A 16,333-nucleotide genomic window follows, 5' to 3' on the forward strand; every position below is an offset into this window, starting at 1 on the left:
GGTATATATATATTACTTACAATAACAAGAGCTTGCAATATTGTAAGCACGCACGCTCTCCAGGCCTGACGGGGACTCTTCCCCTAGACCTGGAAATAGTCTTCCGCGGCCTAACGTATCAACTCTCCAAGGGACGAGAGGCTAACCACCTGAACTTCACCATGAACCCTGAAACCAACCACAAAGTGGAACGCAGACATCAACCAAAGGTGAAATCACCAAAAAATTTATTCCCAATATCCAACTGGTGTACCCAAACTATCCACCTTGGCTTTCTCCTGGACTTCTCACCACCTACCTGTTGACCGGCCATGGCGCCATAAGAGAAAAACTCCATGGATTCGGATTAAGTGACACCCCCCCCCCATGCCACTGCGGTCTAAGCGAGACATGGGGGAATTTGATGTACGACTGCCCACTGTACAAGGATCTCCGCTGCCGATTTATAACTACCACCCAAATAATGCTACGAGACCAGGAATATCTGATACTAACTGAAAAAGATACCTATAGTGCCTTCACTCAATATGCACAACACCGCTCACAAGAAGACGCACTCTCCTGCATCCACCACCACAACAGCAACAACCATGAAATGCATAACCATATGACGACCTCGCCCGGACGGGACGCAGCCTCATGAGTGATTTTCTACTCAGCTGAATTCCAACTAGCCCAATGAGACCGCAGAACGTTCTTCATATTCCAGCCATAATGGCAATCGATGCCAGCACTCTTGCTGGACCCATCTTTCTTTCCCCCACCCTCGGCAGTAGGGGAAGAGCAGGAGGCTGTCTCTTCTGCCTCCTCCCCTCCTAGTCAACCCAGATTTCCTCCAGATGGGGCTCAGAATGCCCCACTGACTTGTAATGGGGTAGTCTCCTCTATTGATCCCATTTCTTCTGTCTTTCTCCCCCCCCCCAGTCTTCAGTCTCCTCTCCCTCTCTATCTGCCCGCCAGCGTATGCCCCACAGGGCATACGCTGTCATCAACTGTCTCTTGAGATTGCTGCAGCCACAGGTGAAAACAACTGGAATGTGTTCAGAAGGATCTATTCAAGTGGACTCTATGCAGGGAAGTCAGTAGTTTGTATCCCATTAAATCTCGTCGCTGAGTTAGTCGGTCTCGGGCGTAGATAGCAAGGTTTTTCTCCCAGATAAACAGGCAAATCGACCAGAGAACACATGCAATTTACAGACATTATCCATACAAAAAAAAAAATCAAATTATTATATTAGGGTCTCTGGAAAATCATTATATGTACCCATTTATGCGTTCTGTCTATAAATTGTGTGTGTTCCGTCGTCGATTTGCCTGTTTTGCTGGACAAACATCCCCAGTTTCTAAGGGGGAGAACCCTGCTATCTACGCCTGAGACCGACTAATTCAGCCACGGAGTGAAAAAAGCCCATTAAAGTTCCTAACATCTTCGACGGGATTCGAACCCAGGCCTTTTACACCCGGTGTGTTGAGGACGGTGATGATAGCACTGTGCTATCCACGCAAACACATAATACATACACAGGTATATGTAAGAAATTACAGGTGGCCCTAATATAATAATCTGATTATTATTTTTTTTTATTTGATCTCATTAAATCTGTCTGCGCGTGTAGTACAGTGGTATTGTCACCGTCCACACACCGGGGTAGAAAATGCCCGGGTTCCAATCCTGTCGATGAGGCGAGGAACTTTAATGGGCTTTTTTCGCCCAGTGGCTGAGTTAGTAGGCCTCAGGCGTAGATAGCACGTTTTTTCCCCCAGAAACTGGGGTTTTTACGACCAGCAAAACAGGCAAATCGACCCGAGAACGCGCAATTTTTACAGACAGAAATACGGGTTTATATATTAAATTACGGGCAACATTAGTGTAATGTAATTTGAATTTTTTGAATCCTATTAAATCTAAACCATCACAGAGCTCGTCGAAACTGGCCCCATGAACATGTGACATGGAGCCCTGACAAATGGAGTATAGTTCTATTCTCTGTTGAGTCCCTTTTTAGCCTACAAAGAGACTCTAGACGTTATTTAATCTGGAGATAACGAGGAATGCGGTACCATTCTTCAACATCAAAGAATGGGATACTTACGGTGGAAGGAGATGTTCTCGTATGGGGCGGAATAATGATCAACGACGCACCCATCTTAATGTTTTTGATAGGGTACTGTAACTGCGTAGAGTTACTGAGAACTCTTCGAACCCTATATGCCAATTTTTAGGGGTGCATTTGGCCCAGATTTTCTATTCATGCACGACAATGTCACTGCACACAGAGCCCAAGTGGTGAAAAATATCTTGAAACTGCAGATTTCCAACGACTTCCGTGGCCATCGCGATCATCAGACTTAAATCCGATCGAACCTGAGTGAGACGCCCTTCGGTGCTGCATTGCGCGCCGACACGGTCACTTGGTGAGCAAGGTCTGCACTAGTGGAAGAATGGGATTTGTTGCCAAGAAATCTATAGATACCTTTATCAAGCATGGTTCATTGCTGTCTGGCCTGTTTAGCCATTGGAGATCACACTCAGTATTGATGTCACGTGACTATATTTTCGAGCATCGTGTGTCGACTTCTGTAATGTGACATTTTTGGTAATTCCTATACAACCCCTATAAACGTCTCTTATACCCATCCGAAGTTTCTTGCTGTCTCCTCATTTCATTGGTATCCTATGGCACACCACCATACGAAATTTTGTCCCATTTCATCGCAAGATGTGCGAGATAAGCCATGTTTTCTACATGTTCTGTTAATTTTGTGGAGCAGTGTAGTGATGTATGTAGTGATTAAGCAATTAAATCTCGCAGAGTCTACAAGAAAAACAAAATTATTATATTTAGGCCACCCGAATAATCTAATTCATCTGCCATGCTGTGTCTTACGTCTGTTAATTGCGTGTGTTCTATGGTCGATTTCTCTGTTTTCTGGACGAAAAACCCCAGTTTCTGGGGAAAAACCCTTGCTATCTACGCCTGAGACCGACTAACTCAGCCACGAAGTGAAAAAAGCCCTTAAAGTTCCTCGCGTCATCGACGGGATTCGAACCCGAGCCTTTTCCACTCGGTATGGGGAGGACGGTGACGATACCACTATGCTAAACGCGCAGACTCCGGAGTCTACAGCGATCGGCCGATTTTAGGCACACCTACCCTTCTCATGAAAGGGAGCAGTTTTCGTCGACATAACCAACATCAATTTAAAACACTGCGCCCCGATGAATGGAAAATTTAGTTAATACAGTATATTCATAACATCTTGTAGTTAAGGTCAAAGCCCTCGTGGTTAGCACAGTTGGTAGAATCGCCGTTCTCTCCACACCGGGCAGAAAAGAGCTGAGTTCCAATCCCATCAATGGCGCAAGGAATTCTTGTGGTTTTTTCACTACGCAGTAGGGGTAGCATGGGTTTTATCCGGGAAAATCGGCATTTTCGTCCAGGAAAGAGATCATCACCAACCATAGAACATACGTTAGGCTTATAGTAGGGTTTTATGAGCATCAGCCACTGACCCATATTGCTTTGTGTATATTGTGTTCTGTGATCGATTTTCTGTTTTTCTAGAGGTAAAACTCCAGTTTCCGGGAGAAAAAACCATGGTCCTTTTTTTCCCTGAGACTAACTCAGCCACGTTGTGAAAAAGCCCATAAAAATTCCACGTCATCGACGGGACTCGAACTCAGCTCTTTTCCACCCGGAGTGGGAAGGACGGTGATCCTACCAACTGTGCTCCATAGCATTATTAGTTGTCTGAAATAAGTTTAGCTTGTATCTTGACGTTGACTATTTCGTGGAACCAATTTCTGAAGCATACGAAACAATGGGCAAGAATATGGCTTTGTAATAAAGTGCTAATGTTCTCTTGTTCAGACCCCATTCTGAACGAGATATTCTAATAACAAATGCCACGAAATTCTCTATTTGGTTTGTTAGCTTGTCAAATTGGAAAGAATCCCGAGGTTTTTCGTCTGAGACACAAAAGGTACTTCTTTTCCGTCAATTTGGATTCTGTTGCCCTTCTGTAAACTAATTTTCCGTTCAAAATCATGAGTTTTGTCTTACTTGAGGAAATTTTTAATTTGTTGACAGAAGTCCAATCCAATAAATCATGGAGGACAAGGTTGTGCACGTTCCTCTAGTTTTCCTAAACCGTTCTGAAACACAAATGACCGAGTCATCAACATCATCATCATCATCATCAGCCATTTTCAATCCACTGCAGGATGAAGGCCTCTCCAGCAACTTTCCAGTTCCTTCTGTTTTGAGCACTGGCCATCCATTTACTACTCAAAAACTCATGAATTTCATCTATCCATCTCCGCCTTTGTCTTCCAGGTTTTCTTCTAGCTCCTCTTGGGTACCATTCTGTTATTTTCTTAGTCCATCTGTCATCATGTCTTCGAGCTATGTGTCCTGCCCAAGACCATTTTAGTTCTTTAGTTTTGATAAGAATGTCCTTTATTTGAGTTTGCTGCCTAATCCATGTGTTTCTCTTCTTATCTAACAGTCTGATTCCCAATATAATTCGTTCCATTCTTCGCTGTGTAGTTCTTAGCTTCTCTTCCATTCTTTTGGTGAGTGCCCAAGTTTCACTTCCATAAGTCATGGTGGGGAGTATACATTGATTCATTATTTTACGTTTCAGACAAAGTGGGATATTGCTCTTCAGTATGTGACTATATTTCCTGAATGCTATCCATCCAAAATTTATTCTTCTCTTGACTTCCAGCCATTTATCATTATTACAGCTAATAACTTGTCCCAGATAAGTATATGACTCCACCTTTTCAATTACTGCTCCATCAATCATTATTTCCCTTTCCGTGGCATACTTGTTCATCATTACTTTTGTTTTAGCCATATTCATCTTTAGTCCAAATTCCTTACTAACTGTGCATAACTGATTAAGATTTTCCTCTAATTCTTTGGGATCGTGGCTTATGACCACAATGTCATCTGCAAATCGTAAATGGTTTAGGTACTCTCCGTTCACATTGACTCCTTTCTGCGACCAGTCTAATCTTCTGAAAGCTTCCTCAAGGGCAGCAGTAAACAGCTTCGGAGATATTGTGTCTCCTTGTCGAACTCCTTTCTCGATTTTAAATTTGCTACTGTCTTTGTCTAGTCTAATAAAGGATGTAGCACTCTCATATATTTTCTTCAAAATCATAATATATGGAGTATCTATGCCTTGTCTTTCCAGTGCCCGAAACATTGCCTTATGCTGTATGGAGTCAAATGCCTTTTCATAATCCACAAATGCCAGGCATAATGGTGTTTTATATTCATTTGCTTTCTCCATTAGCTGTGATATTACGTGAAGGTGATCCATAGTTGAGAAACCCGTCCTAAAGCCAGCTTGCTCTTTCGGTTGATTCTCATCAAGTATTCTTTCTAATCTGTTAGTAATGACCCTTGTGAACAACTTGTAGATATGGGATAACAAGCTAACTGGTCTATAATTTCCAATTTCTGATTTATCTCCTTTCTTATGCAGCAAAACTATGATTGCATTATTCCACTGCTTAGGCATCACACCTTTTCTAATGCACTTTGTGAAGAGCCTTGCCAGTTTTTGTGTTATGTCTCTTCCTCCCAATTTTAACAACTCTACAGTAACTTCATCTTCCCCCGGGGCTTTCCGATTCTTCATTTTCTTCAATGCATGTTCTACCTCATCAGGAAGAATATCGGGTATGTCGTATGTGTTGCTACTTTGCAATCCATCTTCCCCACTGCTGGTATCATTCCCTCGCTCCTTGTATAGTTCTCTATAGTAGTCTTCTGCTATTTGAATTATGCCTTCTCTGCTGTTTATAAGTACACCATCGCTATTCTTCAGTTTCAGTATCATTTGTCTTTCTGTATTACTGCTCATGGCTGCTGATTTAAATCCTTTGTTTTCCCTTAATGCTTGTTCTACTTTTCTTGTGTTAAATCTTCTTATGTCCGCTCTGAGTCTCTTTCTAATGGCTTTGCATAACTCAGTATACTCAATTTTCTCCCTGTCAGTGTTTTTCTTGCTCTTCATTTGTCGTCTTTGGTTCATCATGACAAGTGTTTCTTGACTAATTTTTTCTTCTTTGGATTTCTGTTTCCCTATAGGTTTCTTGGGCTTTATCACTTTCAGAAAGTTGTAATATTCCTCATCAATATCTTGGTCCTGAGCAGTCTGCAGAAGCTCAAACTTGTTCTTAAGTTCCAGTACATACTGCTTTTTCTCCTCCTCTGTTATTTCAAAGACCTTTGTATTATTTACTCGAGTCAGTTTTTTCCTTTCCTTTCCTACATCTATATCAAGTGTACATCTTACCATTCTGTGATCACTTCCAATATTTACCTTATTCAGGACGGTAACATCATTCACAATATATCTTCTGTTAGTGAGGATGAAGTCGATTTCATTAGTTGTTAATCCATTTGGACTCTTCCATGTCCACTTTCTGTTCACCCTTTTCTTGAAAAAAGTGTTCATTACTGACATTCCTTGAGATTCTGCAAATTCCACAAGTCTTTCACCTCTTTTATTTCTTTCACCAATTCCAAAATTTCCTATAGTTCCTCTTTCTGTGCTGTTTTGCCTTTTTCCAACCTTAGCATTGAAGTCCCCCATAATAATAGTGTAGTGGGTTTTCTGCTCATCTAGAAGACTCTCAATTTCGGTGTACATTCCTTCAACCTCTTCATCATCATGGCTCGATGTTGGTGCATAAATCATTATAATCTTTAGCTTGTACCTCTTAGAAATCTTGAGTATTAGTCTTGACACCCTTGGTGATGTACTTTTGAATTCCAAAATGTTGTTTTTAAAATCTTTATGGACCAGAAACCCAACTCCACCTTCACTCCTTTCACTGTTTCCATTGGTGTACAGCAGATTTCCACTTGATAAACTTATAAGTGATTCATCAACATAAGTAACACTAAATGAATATTAAAATCTTCTTCAGATCCACTGGTCTAGAATAACATTCCAGAGGAGAGGTCCAAGGACAGATCCTTGAGGGTATCCTCTGGAAATAGATTTAGTGAATGAATTATGTTGGGCTACAACTTTGATTATATGATATTAAAAATTGTATCTAATGACTTGAAATAATTGCAGGTCACAGTCGGCATTGTGAACTGATCCGAGAGGGCTCTTCCACTCTTTGATGGCATTTTCGACTTCCAAGGGAGTCGAAAATGCCATCAAAGTCAATAAAGATAATCATTTCATACACATAAGAATCGACAGTTGTCGATTGTTTTCAGTGATTAATGTGATGCACAAGGAGTGGTGCCTTCCACTGAGCACCCCTGTTTAAAACCAAACTGGTTGGTAGTATAAATAACTTGTCTGGGTGGGTAGCACAGTGCTATCATCACCGTCCTTCCCACACTAGGTGGAAAAGGCCCGGGTTCGAATCCAGTCGATGACGCGAGGAATCTGATGAATTTAATGGACTTTTTTCACTCCGTCGCTGAGTTAGTCAGTCTCAGAAGTAGATAGCAAGGTTCCTCCCCCCAGAAACTTGGGGATTTTCGTCCAACAAAACAGGCAAATCGACCATAGAATACAGACATAATACACAATGCACGGCAGATGAATTTAATTATTCAGGTAGTCTAAATATAATAGTTTTTTTTTTTCAGTATAAATAACTTGGGACTGCAATAACGTCTGAAGACGGAAAGCAATAAGCCCGTTCGTATTGTTTTCCAATGTTGGCAAGTAGGGAAATTGGCACATATGCCTTTGGGTCAGTTGATGGCTTTCCCAGTTTGTGAAGAATTTTCAAAAGCAATCTTCAAGATGTTTGGAAATGTTCCGTCAAGTAGACATTTGTTGCATAAGTTTAACGAATATGCGGAAGGATCAGATATATATTCTTTTTAATTGCAGCGTTCTCAATAAAACCAATATCATGGAATTTTTGGGTATCTACTTGAAAACTGCAATTTCAGTTCATTAATAGTAAATAGATCTGATTCAGTTTGTGCTTGATATGTTTTCATTTTCAATTCGTATCTCAGCTTGTGCCAGAAAATGTAGAAGCCGGATATCTTCTGGGAAAGGTTGTTGCACACAATGGCTGAAAGCCAATCAGTGGATTCCAGATTATTGAGTGTACTGTGTTAAAAATGTCATTACTTTCGATCTTATTTTGAAAGATGATTTTATACACCAACCGAGTTTTGAACTGAAGAGACAAAGTCCACAAGAGCATCCTCGCAGGAACGTCCGGGACAGAACCCATATCTGCTTTCAAGAAGTCAATATGGGTTCTGTCCCGGACGTTCCTGCGAGGATGCTCTTGTGGACTTTGTCTCTTCAGTTCAAAACTCGGTACATAAATATACCCTGGCCGTTTTCATCGACTTCGAGGGTGCCTTCGACTCCCTTTGGTGGGAGAGCGTCCTGGAGCGTCTGCGATCGGCTAGGTGCTCCAACCACCTTTACCTTTTAATCCGCAATTACTTTGCCAATAGAACCATAATAGTCAAGGCTAAACATAGGCAAGTATCAAGATCAGTATCTAGAGGGTGCCCACAAGGCTCTATATTGGGTCCTTTTACATGGAACATGGTGCTGCAGCAGTGGCTCTCCCGATCTTTCGGTAACGTCAAAATAATAGCGTATGCAGACGATCTCACCATCTTGGTAAATGGTAACTCTAGGGCCGATCTTGAAAATACCGCAAATTTTGTTCTCCGGGATCTCTACGATTGGACTGTGGCCAATAAGCTTAAAATCAGCTTGTCAAAAACAAAGATGATGATTCTTGGATCAAAGTTGGATATCACTCGTCCTCCGTTGGTCAAGATCAACAACATTCGTCTCCCCATAGTTAAAGAGTACAAGGTTCTAGGAGTGGTAATTGATTCCAGTCTCAATTTTATTCCTCATTTGACAAACTTATCATCTAAAATACGTAGATTTACTGGTGCAATTGTTAGGGTGTCCCGTGTTGAATGGGGGCTCTCCAGAAAAACTTTAAGGATTTATTACAATGCAGTTTTCCTCCCTCTAATCACGTATGCTGCCGGTGCATGGTTTCACAGGGCACGGCTCAAACACTTCATTACAAAACTCGCCTCATTGCAGAGAACCATTTTGCGGTGTTTAGTTAAGGCATGCAGGACAGTCTCGACGCAAGCTCTGCAAGTACTAGCCGGAACATTACCTTTAGACTTGCAAGTTACTTATAGAGGCTTTTTATACAGACTGAAAAGGCAGATTGAGACCGAATTTCTTGGAATAACCATCAACCTTCAAGATGATGCTAAAAGAGAAAGAAGGAGACTGTGGAACGAGTTAGTAAACATTTGGCAGTCTCGATGGGATACAGCTCCCGTTGGTGCAACAACGAGAAAATTTATACCACAAGTTTCATTTCTCCTTGATAAAAGTGTTCGATTGTGGTTCTGCATGGACATATTCACGTCGTACCTGTTGACAGGACATGGATCGATGAACCAGAGTCTTCTTAGGTTCAATTTATCACAAACAGACCTCTGTTTGTGTGGATCGCCAGAGAGTTGGGATCACATCTTGTTTCATTGCTCCCTGTATGACGATCTCAGACTTCCTCTTCAAGCACTTCCTAATTTTCAATCAGGACAGGAGTCGTCTCTGCTTCAAAGCTCGGAGTCATTTTAGATTCTTCAGACTTTCGCTCAAGGCGTATTTCTTCGAAGGCGTTCAGTGTCGACAGATCTCAACAGGATGCAGCACAACGGTCCTGCTGATGCATAGCTGGTTAGATCTCCTTTAATAATACATAAACTGAAATCCTCAAGAAATGAAATTTTCCTCGGCCTGCAGACAAAATTAAGTGCTTTCTTCCTTTTTTTTTTTTTTAATTTTATTTATTTATTTATTTATTTTTATTTATATATTTTTTAATTTAATTTTATTTATTTTATTTTTTATTTATATAAATGTTTTATTTTAATAATTTTGGTTCCAAATCCAGCACCACGGGTGATCATTTTTTTTTCCCTCTGGAATGGGCCCCCAGAGGATCGTGGCCTACCTTCTGACAACATTAGGTGGGTCAGAGTCTCTCTTGAGACAGTACGTGTTTTACATGGACTGGCCCACCTTCCCGTGGTGTGGACAAGTACCCAGAATCATCTGTCCAGGTGACTGATGCTTCTGGGTAGCCAAGCGGCCAGAACAGAACAACAAAACACACACATAATACACACAAACCGACGTCACACACATATCTGGCCCATTTGTAGTGCTACTGTTCTTCACAGAGATACGAGGCGGAGTTGAACAAACGTTCTACGAGCCGCCCTTTACATATACACATGTCCACATGTCCACACCAACCCACAAGGATCAGAATTACGAACTTGGGAGACTAGATTCTGGCAGGAATTCAGTTTGTGTTCTAAAATTGCATTAAACTAAGCCTTCCTCTTGTCCTTATAGACATTTTTAGGAATTGTCACTTCATCTTCCGGCTAGCAACAGTTACGCTGCAAATGTTTCTGCACACTGTTAACTTGTTTCTTTAAATGATTTAATTCAGTAGACAACCTTGAGAATTGAGTAGGTCTTCTTACCTTCATCTCTGCAGAAAAGTCAAGAGCTCTAAATAAAGATCCCTGAAGCTAACTCAGCAGCATTAAGTGAGTTTAGGTTAGCATTAGCAGAAGCACATGATGCAAGAAAGCAAGCTTATACAGCATCAGCCAAAAAAAAAAAAACTTCTCCTTTAACTGATCCATTCATTTCAAATGTTTGTCTAATTCTACCTTGAATTTATTTAAGCTATCAACTTCCACAAGAACAGATGGAAGTTTGTTCTGGCAATCAACTACCTGCTGGCTAAAGGCAAATCTCCACACATCTGTTCTACAACTGTCTTTCCTCAGTTTAAATCTACGGCCCCTCAGGTTTGTAATCTGAGCAAAAGGAAGAATCCCATTAGCATTAAGCCTGCTCAATCCATTCAAGGCCTTATACACTTCAATCAGATCGCCACGCAGGTGCCTAGTCTGAGAAGCTGTAATTTGCAGAACTTAAGCCCTTCTTCATAAGAGCACCTCTTTGTTCCCTTCACCAGTCTTCTTGCCCTTCTCTGTACGCGCTCTAGCAACTCTACATCCTTCCTAAAATGAGGTTTCCACACCTGTACGCAGAACTCAAGGTGTGGCCTGACCATTGCCTTATACAAGGGGATAATGAACTTATCTTGTTGAAAGAGTATCTGAATACTCAGTCACCACGTAGGTGAGAACTTGGTCTGAAACAATGCCGAGGTAGCATATGACAGTGAGGGTGTGTTAGTCTGCGCAGGTAACACAGTGGCATCGTCACTGTCCTTCCCACACCGGGTGGAAAAGGCCCGGGTTCAAATCCTGTCGATTACGCTAGAAACTTTAATGGGCTTTTTTCACTTCGTGACTGAGTTAGTAGGTCTCGGGAGTGGACAGCAAGCTTTTTCCCCAGAAATTGGGGTTTTTCGTCCAGCAAAAAAGGCAAATCGAACAGAGAACACACGCAATTTACAGAATATTACATAAATGAGTATATAGAAATTCTGGGTGATTCTAATAAAATAATTTGAATTTTTTTTGAGTGAGGTTGTGTTCAATGGGGATCCAGTGACGCTGGTCGACTTGTATAGTATCTCGTGTGGTGTGGCACCTGAACGTCAGTTCAACTCAGCCTGGAAAAATGTGTAATATTATGCTTGCAAAGTATTAGTGTTGTTGTATTATTTGATTCTACCACTTTGCCACCAGAAGGTGACCACTTGAAAAGCCTGCCTGTCTACACCTCAAGATGGGCCACAACCACACATGTACCGTGGCCAACCTCGACTATCACGCACTGAATGTCCAAAGCGAGCTTATAACCATAACAAAAATTCATATCAGAAAGCCAGCACCAGCAGACACACACAATCATTCCCTTTCACTCAGGACACAGGACAGCCGAAAATGAAAAAAGAAGAAAATAGCATAAAAGAAAAAAAAAAAAAAAAGAAAGAAAGTGGAATACGAGAAAGGATACTGCACGACCGTTTCTTCGTCTAGCGTTGCCCAAAGTATAATTTTGGGCAACAAAGGGTAAAACTTCAATTAAATAACAGCAGGAAAATTATCCAAAAAATCAGTCCAGCAAGGAATAACAAGTTCAAAATGTAAATCAGTTAATCTGGACTGATATCAGAATTCACTAGTTGCTGATGGTAGTACTACAGGACTGGGCTGCGGAGAAGCTTAATAAAGGAGAAAACAGAGAAATGCAGCATTTGTTAAAAACCTTCTTGGCATGTTCTTGAAAAAGCAGCAAAAATTTTGTTTATTAGGTCATCGAAACGACAGACGAGGCAACAGGTTGTGTTTACATTTATAATGTGTTTTCAATTCGATTGCTTGCATTAAAATTGGAGTTGAAGATCTTCCTACGAATAAAATCAGCATCGCAGAGCGTTTGAAGGGGTGGAAATTATTAATAGAAATGAGTACCTCCTCACATCCAGGAGACAAGTGACATCCGTGAAAACAACCTCCAAACCATGACACCACTGCTGTCGGCCTGTTTTCGTCCAGCCGTGCAGTCTGATTGCAGCTGCTCACTTACTCACCTTCAAATAACACCCGTTCATCGGCATGATGGAGCTCGAACTTTGATTCATAAGACTGGGCGACTCTTTTCCAGTCGTCCAGAAGACTGTTAGATGAAGAAAAGGAGAATAATTTCATCCTCACTGTATCATCTCCAGTGAAACATTCTGGTATAGGGCTGTATTTCCCATAGAGTTGGTCGTCCTGAATTTTTGAACTGTACAGTGTACAAAGACATTCTTGAGCCAAAATTACATCCCAAAATTAGAGATCACTATGAGGATGTTGCCAATTTCATTTTTCAAGACGACTCTGCTCCATGGCACAGAGCCACAACTGTAGCTACCACTTCATATGCCCCCGTGGGTAGCACAGTTGGTAGAATCGCCGTCCTCTCTCTACACCGGATCGAAAAGACCTATTTCGATGACGTGAGGAATTTTTTGGGCCTTTTCACATCGTGGCTGAGTTAGTCGGCCTCAGGTGAGGACAGCACGGTTTTTTTCCGGAAACTCGGGGTTTTGTTCAACAAACAAAAAATCGACCTCAGAACACACGCAAATTACAGAAAATATACATGAAGCAATATGGCCTTAGTCGCCGATGCTCCTAAAATCCCACTACAACAACTACTGCTTCATAAAATTAGCAAGAGTTTTAAATTTACGAAACGTCGCACTCTTGCTTAAATAAATGTAATTTACTTCGCTGTCTTTACTATCCACAGGTACAAAAATGGTGAAGGATTAAATCAGTTATCACAATAACATAGCTGGGCACAGTCCATACCGCAATCCAATTGAAAATTGTTTGGTACCATAAGATTTCCCAAGAATACATTCAGAACATTATCCAATCGATGCCACAGCAAGTATAGCAGTCATCAAAGTAAGGAGGGGGCCAACTAAATATTAGTATGCATTTTTTTGCGTTTTTTTTTAGTTACAGTGGCGGACAAAAAAAACTGGATCACTTGTGAATTTTGCAAATGTTTTGCGCTGCATTGTAGATTGTAGAAATGTTCGAAATGCATTTGTTAGATGGAATATACTGTATATCTCTGTGAATGAAATCCAATAAAAAGACTGCACCTGATATACCTAATTGCCATAAATATCTTCCAAAAAGGGTAAAATTAGTAATTAATGAAAATATGAGAAATCATGCAAATGGAATTCATAACAACCAAACACACATACTAAAAGTTTCATACCTATTAAGAAATATTGTTCAAGGTTTAGGCCGAAATGGTTATTAAATGAACTAATGAGACTCGTAACAGAGAAGAAAAATGCATGGGATGCATATAAATTATCAAGCGATTCAGAAGCCTACGGCAGATATAATGCTAGTCTGTAATCAGGTCACAAAGGAGGTTAGGCAGGCGAAGGCAGATTACGAGAAATGTTTGGCAAAGGATGCTAAGAAAAATAGCAAGGATTTCTTTACTTATATAAACTCTAAAAGGAATGGGATGAATCTAATTGGTCCACTTGACATCGATGGTTCGACTGTTGATGATCCTGCTCAGATAGCAAACAAACTGAATGAGTATTTTGCATCTACATTGAGACATGAGGAGTAAAGTTTTGAAAATGGCAGAAGGTTATCAAATTGTAGCGGGGGCTTAATGATTTTGTAATAACTAAGAGCAAAGTGGAGGAGAAATAGTTGAAGTTAAACATAAGAAAGGCACCTGGGGTGGATGGGATCTATCCAGTTATATTAAAGGACGCGGCAAAGCAACTAAGCAAACCATTAGCCATAATTATGAGAGCATCCTTGGACTCAGGGGAGGTCCCCACGGACTGGAGATGTGCAAATGTATCCCCAATTCACAAAGGGGGATCGAAGGGTGACACGAGTAATTACAGACCAGTTAGTGTAACTTCTGTTCCGGGTAAAATAATAGAGTCACTGGTTAATGATGCATTGCAGGATCATCTAGACAAGACTGCAGCAATAATTCAGACACAGCATGGTATGATGTGGTTACAAAGGAGCTGGATGCAAAAAATAATTTTGAAATCATATATTTAGATTTCAGGAAAGCTTTTGACTGTTGCGCATGGAAGACTATTGTACAAATTGCAGCAGAATGGCATTAAGGGAAAGTTGCTACAATGGATAAAAGGATGATTGAGTGGGAGAAGACGGAGGGTGGTAATCAATGGGTGCTGCTCTTCGTGGACTAATGTTATTAGTGGAGTCCCACAGGGTTTGGTGTTGGGTCCACTGTTGTTTTGTATATTTATCAGTGATATTGATGAGGTATATCAGGCTTAGTGTCGAAGTTTGAAGATGATACAAAGATTGGCAGGATTGTTAATGACAGTAATGGCAGTGTGCTACTGCAACAGGATCTAGATAATTTGGGCAGATGGGCTAAGAAGTGGCAACTGAAGTTTAACCTTGACAAATGCAAAGTATTGCATATGGGTAGAAGTAACCCCGGAGAAACGTATCAACTCTGTGGTACTACACTTAAGGTGGTAGAAAATGAAAAAGACCTGGGAGTAATTGTGCAGTCAGATATGAAGTTTTCTGAGCAATGCAGACAGTCTGCCAGGGCAGGTCATGGGGTTTTGTCAATGATATATAGGAATTTTGCTAGCAGGGAAAAGGAGGTGATTGTCCCTCTGTATAAGGCAATGGTCAGGCCACGCCTTGAGCACTGCGTACAGGTCTGGAGGTCTCATTTTAGGAAGGATGTAGATTTGCTTGAGGGTGTACAGAGAAGGGCAACAAGATTGGTGAGGGGAATGAAGGGATCCTCTTATCAAGAGAAGCTTAAGTTCTGCAAATTGCAGTGGCTGGAGACCAGACTAGACCAAGCATTTGGGCAGATGGGCTAAGAAGTGGTTGAAGAAGTGATCTGATTGAGGTGTATAAGGCCTTGAATGGGTTGAGCACGCTGAATTCTGATGGGATCCTTCCACTTCAGATTACGAACCTAAGGGGGCATAAATTCAAATTAAGAAAAGACAGATGTAGAACAGATGTGCGGAAATTTGCCTTTAGCTAGTGGGTGGTTAATTGCTGGAACAAACTTCCATCTGTCGTTATGGAAGTTGATTGGTTAAATAAATTTAAGGAGGAACTGGACAGGCATTGGAGGGAATGGTGTGATTTTTTTTTTTTTTTTTTTTTTTTGGCTGATGCTGCATAAGCTCATACACTTGCTTTCTTGTATCACATGCCACTACTTCCACTACTACTACATTTTATTGCATTTACATTTACATGTTAACGTAATAGTCGTCAAGATTTTGTTGTTGTTCCTCAAGCTGCATTTACAGCCTTGCAATGATCTGGCATAGAGTTAATCAACTTCTGGATATACGGTTGCCCAATGTCGTGGTACCACACCCTTATAATGCTCTCCTGCAGCTGAATCTTACTTGTTGGCTTTTTCTGAGAAATTTTAGATGGCATTATGTACCAGCAATTTTCAATAGGGTTCTAATGCCAGCATTTTTGAGGTATGACTGCACCTTAAGGGAGAAAAACGAGGGAAAACATTGGTGTTAGTATGTTTTAAGCCTTGTGAGACAAGAAGACAAACTCATCATTAAATCTAAATAGTATAAAACTTACCAATTTTGCTGTGTAGCAAGGTGCTGAGTCCTGTTGAAAAATGCAGTTTTGGACGACTGTGTGGTGATCCCTAATAACGGGTTTCAGGCACTTCTTCAACATAGCAGTCTGCATTCACCTTTCCGTTAATAAACTTAATTCGCTCCATCCCTTTTCTTGTT

This window comes from Mastigoproctus giganteus, chromosome 12 (genome assembly GCF_048544385.1).
Source record: "Mastigoproctus giganteus isolate SK-2022 chromosome 12, ASM4854438v1, whole genome shotgun sequence".
Classification (NCBI taxonomy): domain Eukaryota; kingdom Metazoa; phylum Arthropoda; class Arachnida; order Uropygi; family Thelyphonidae; genus Mastigoproctus; species Mastigoproctus giganteus.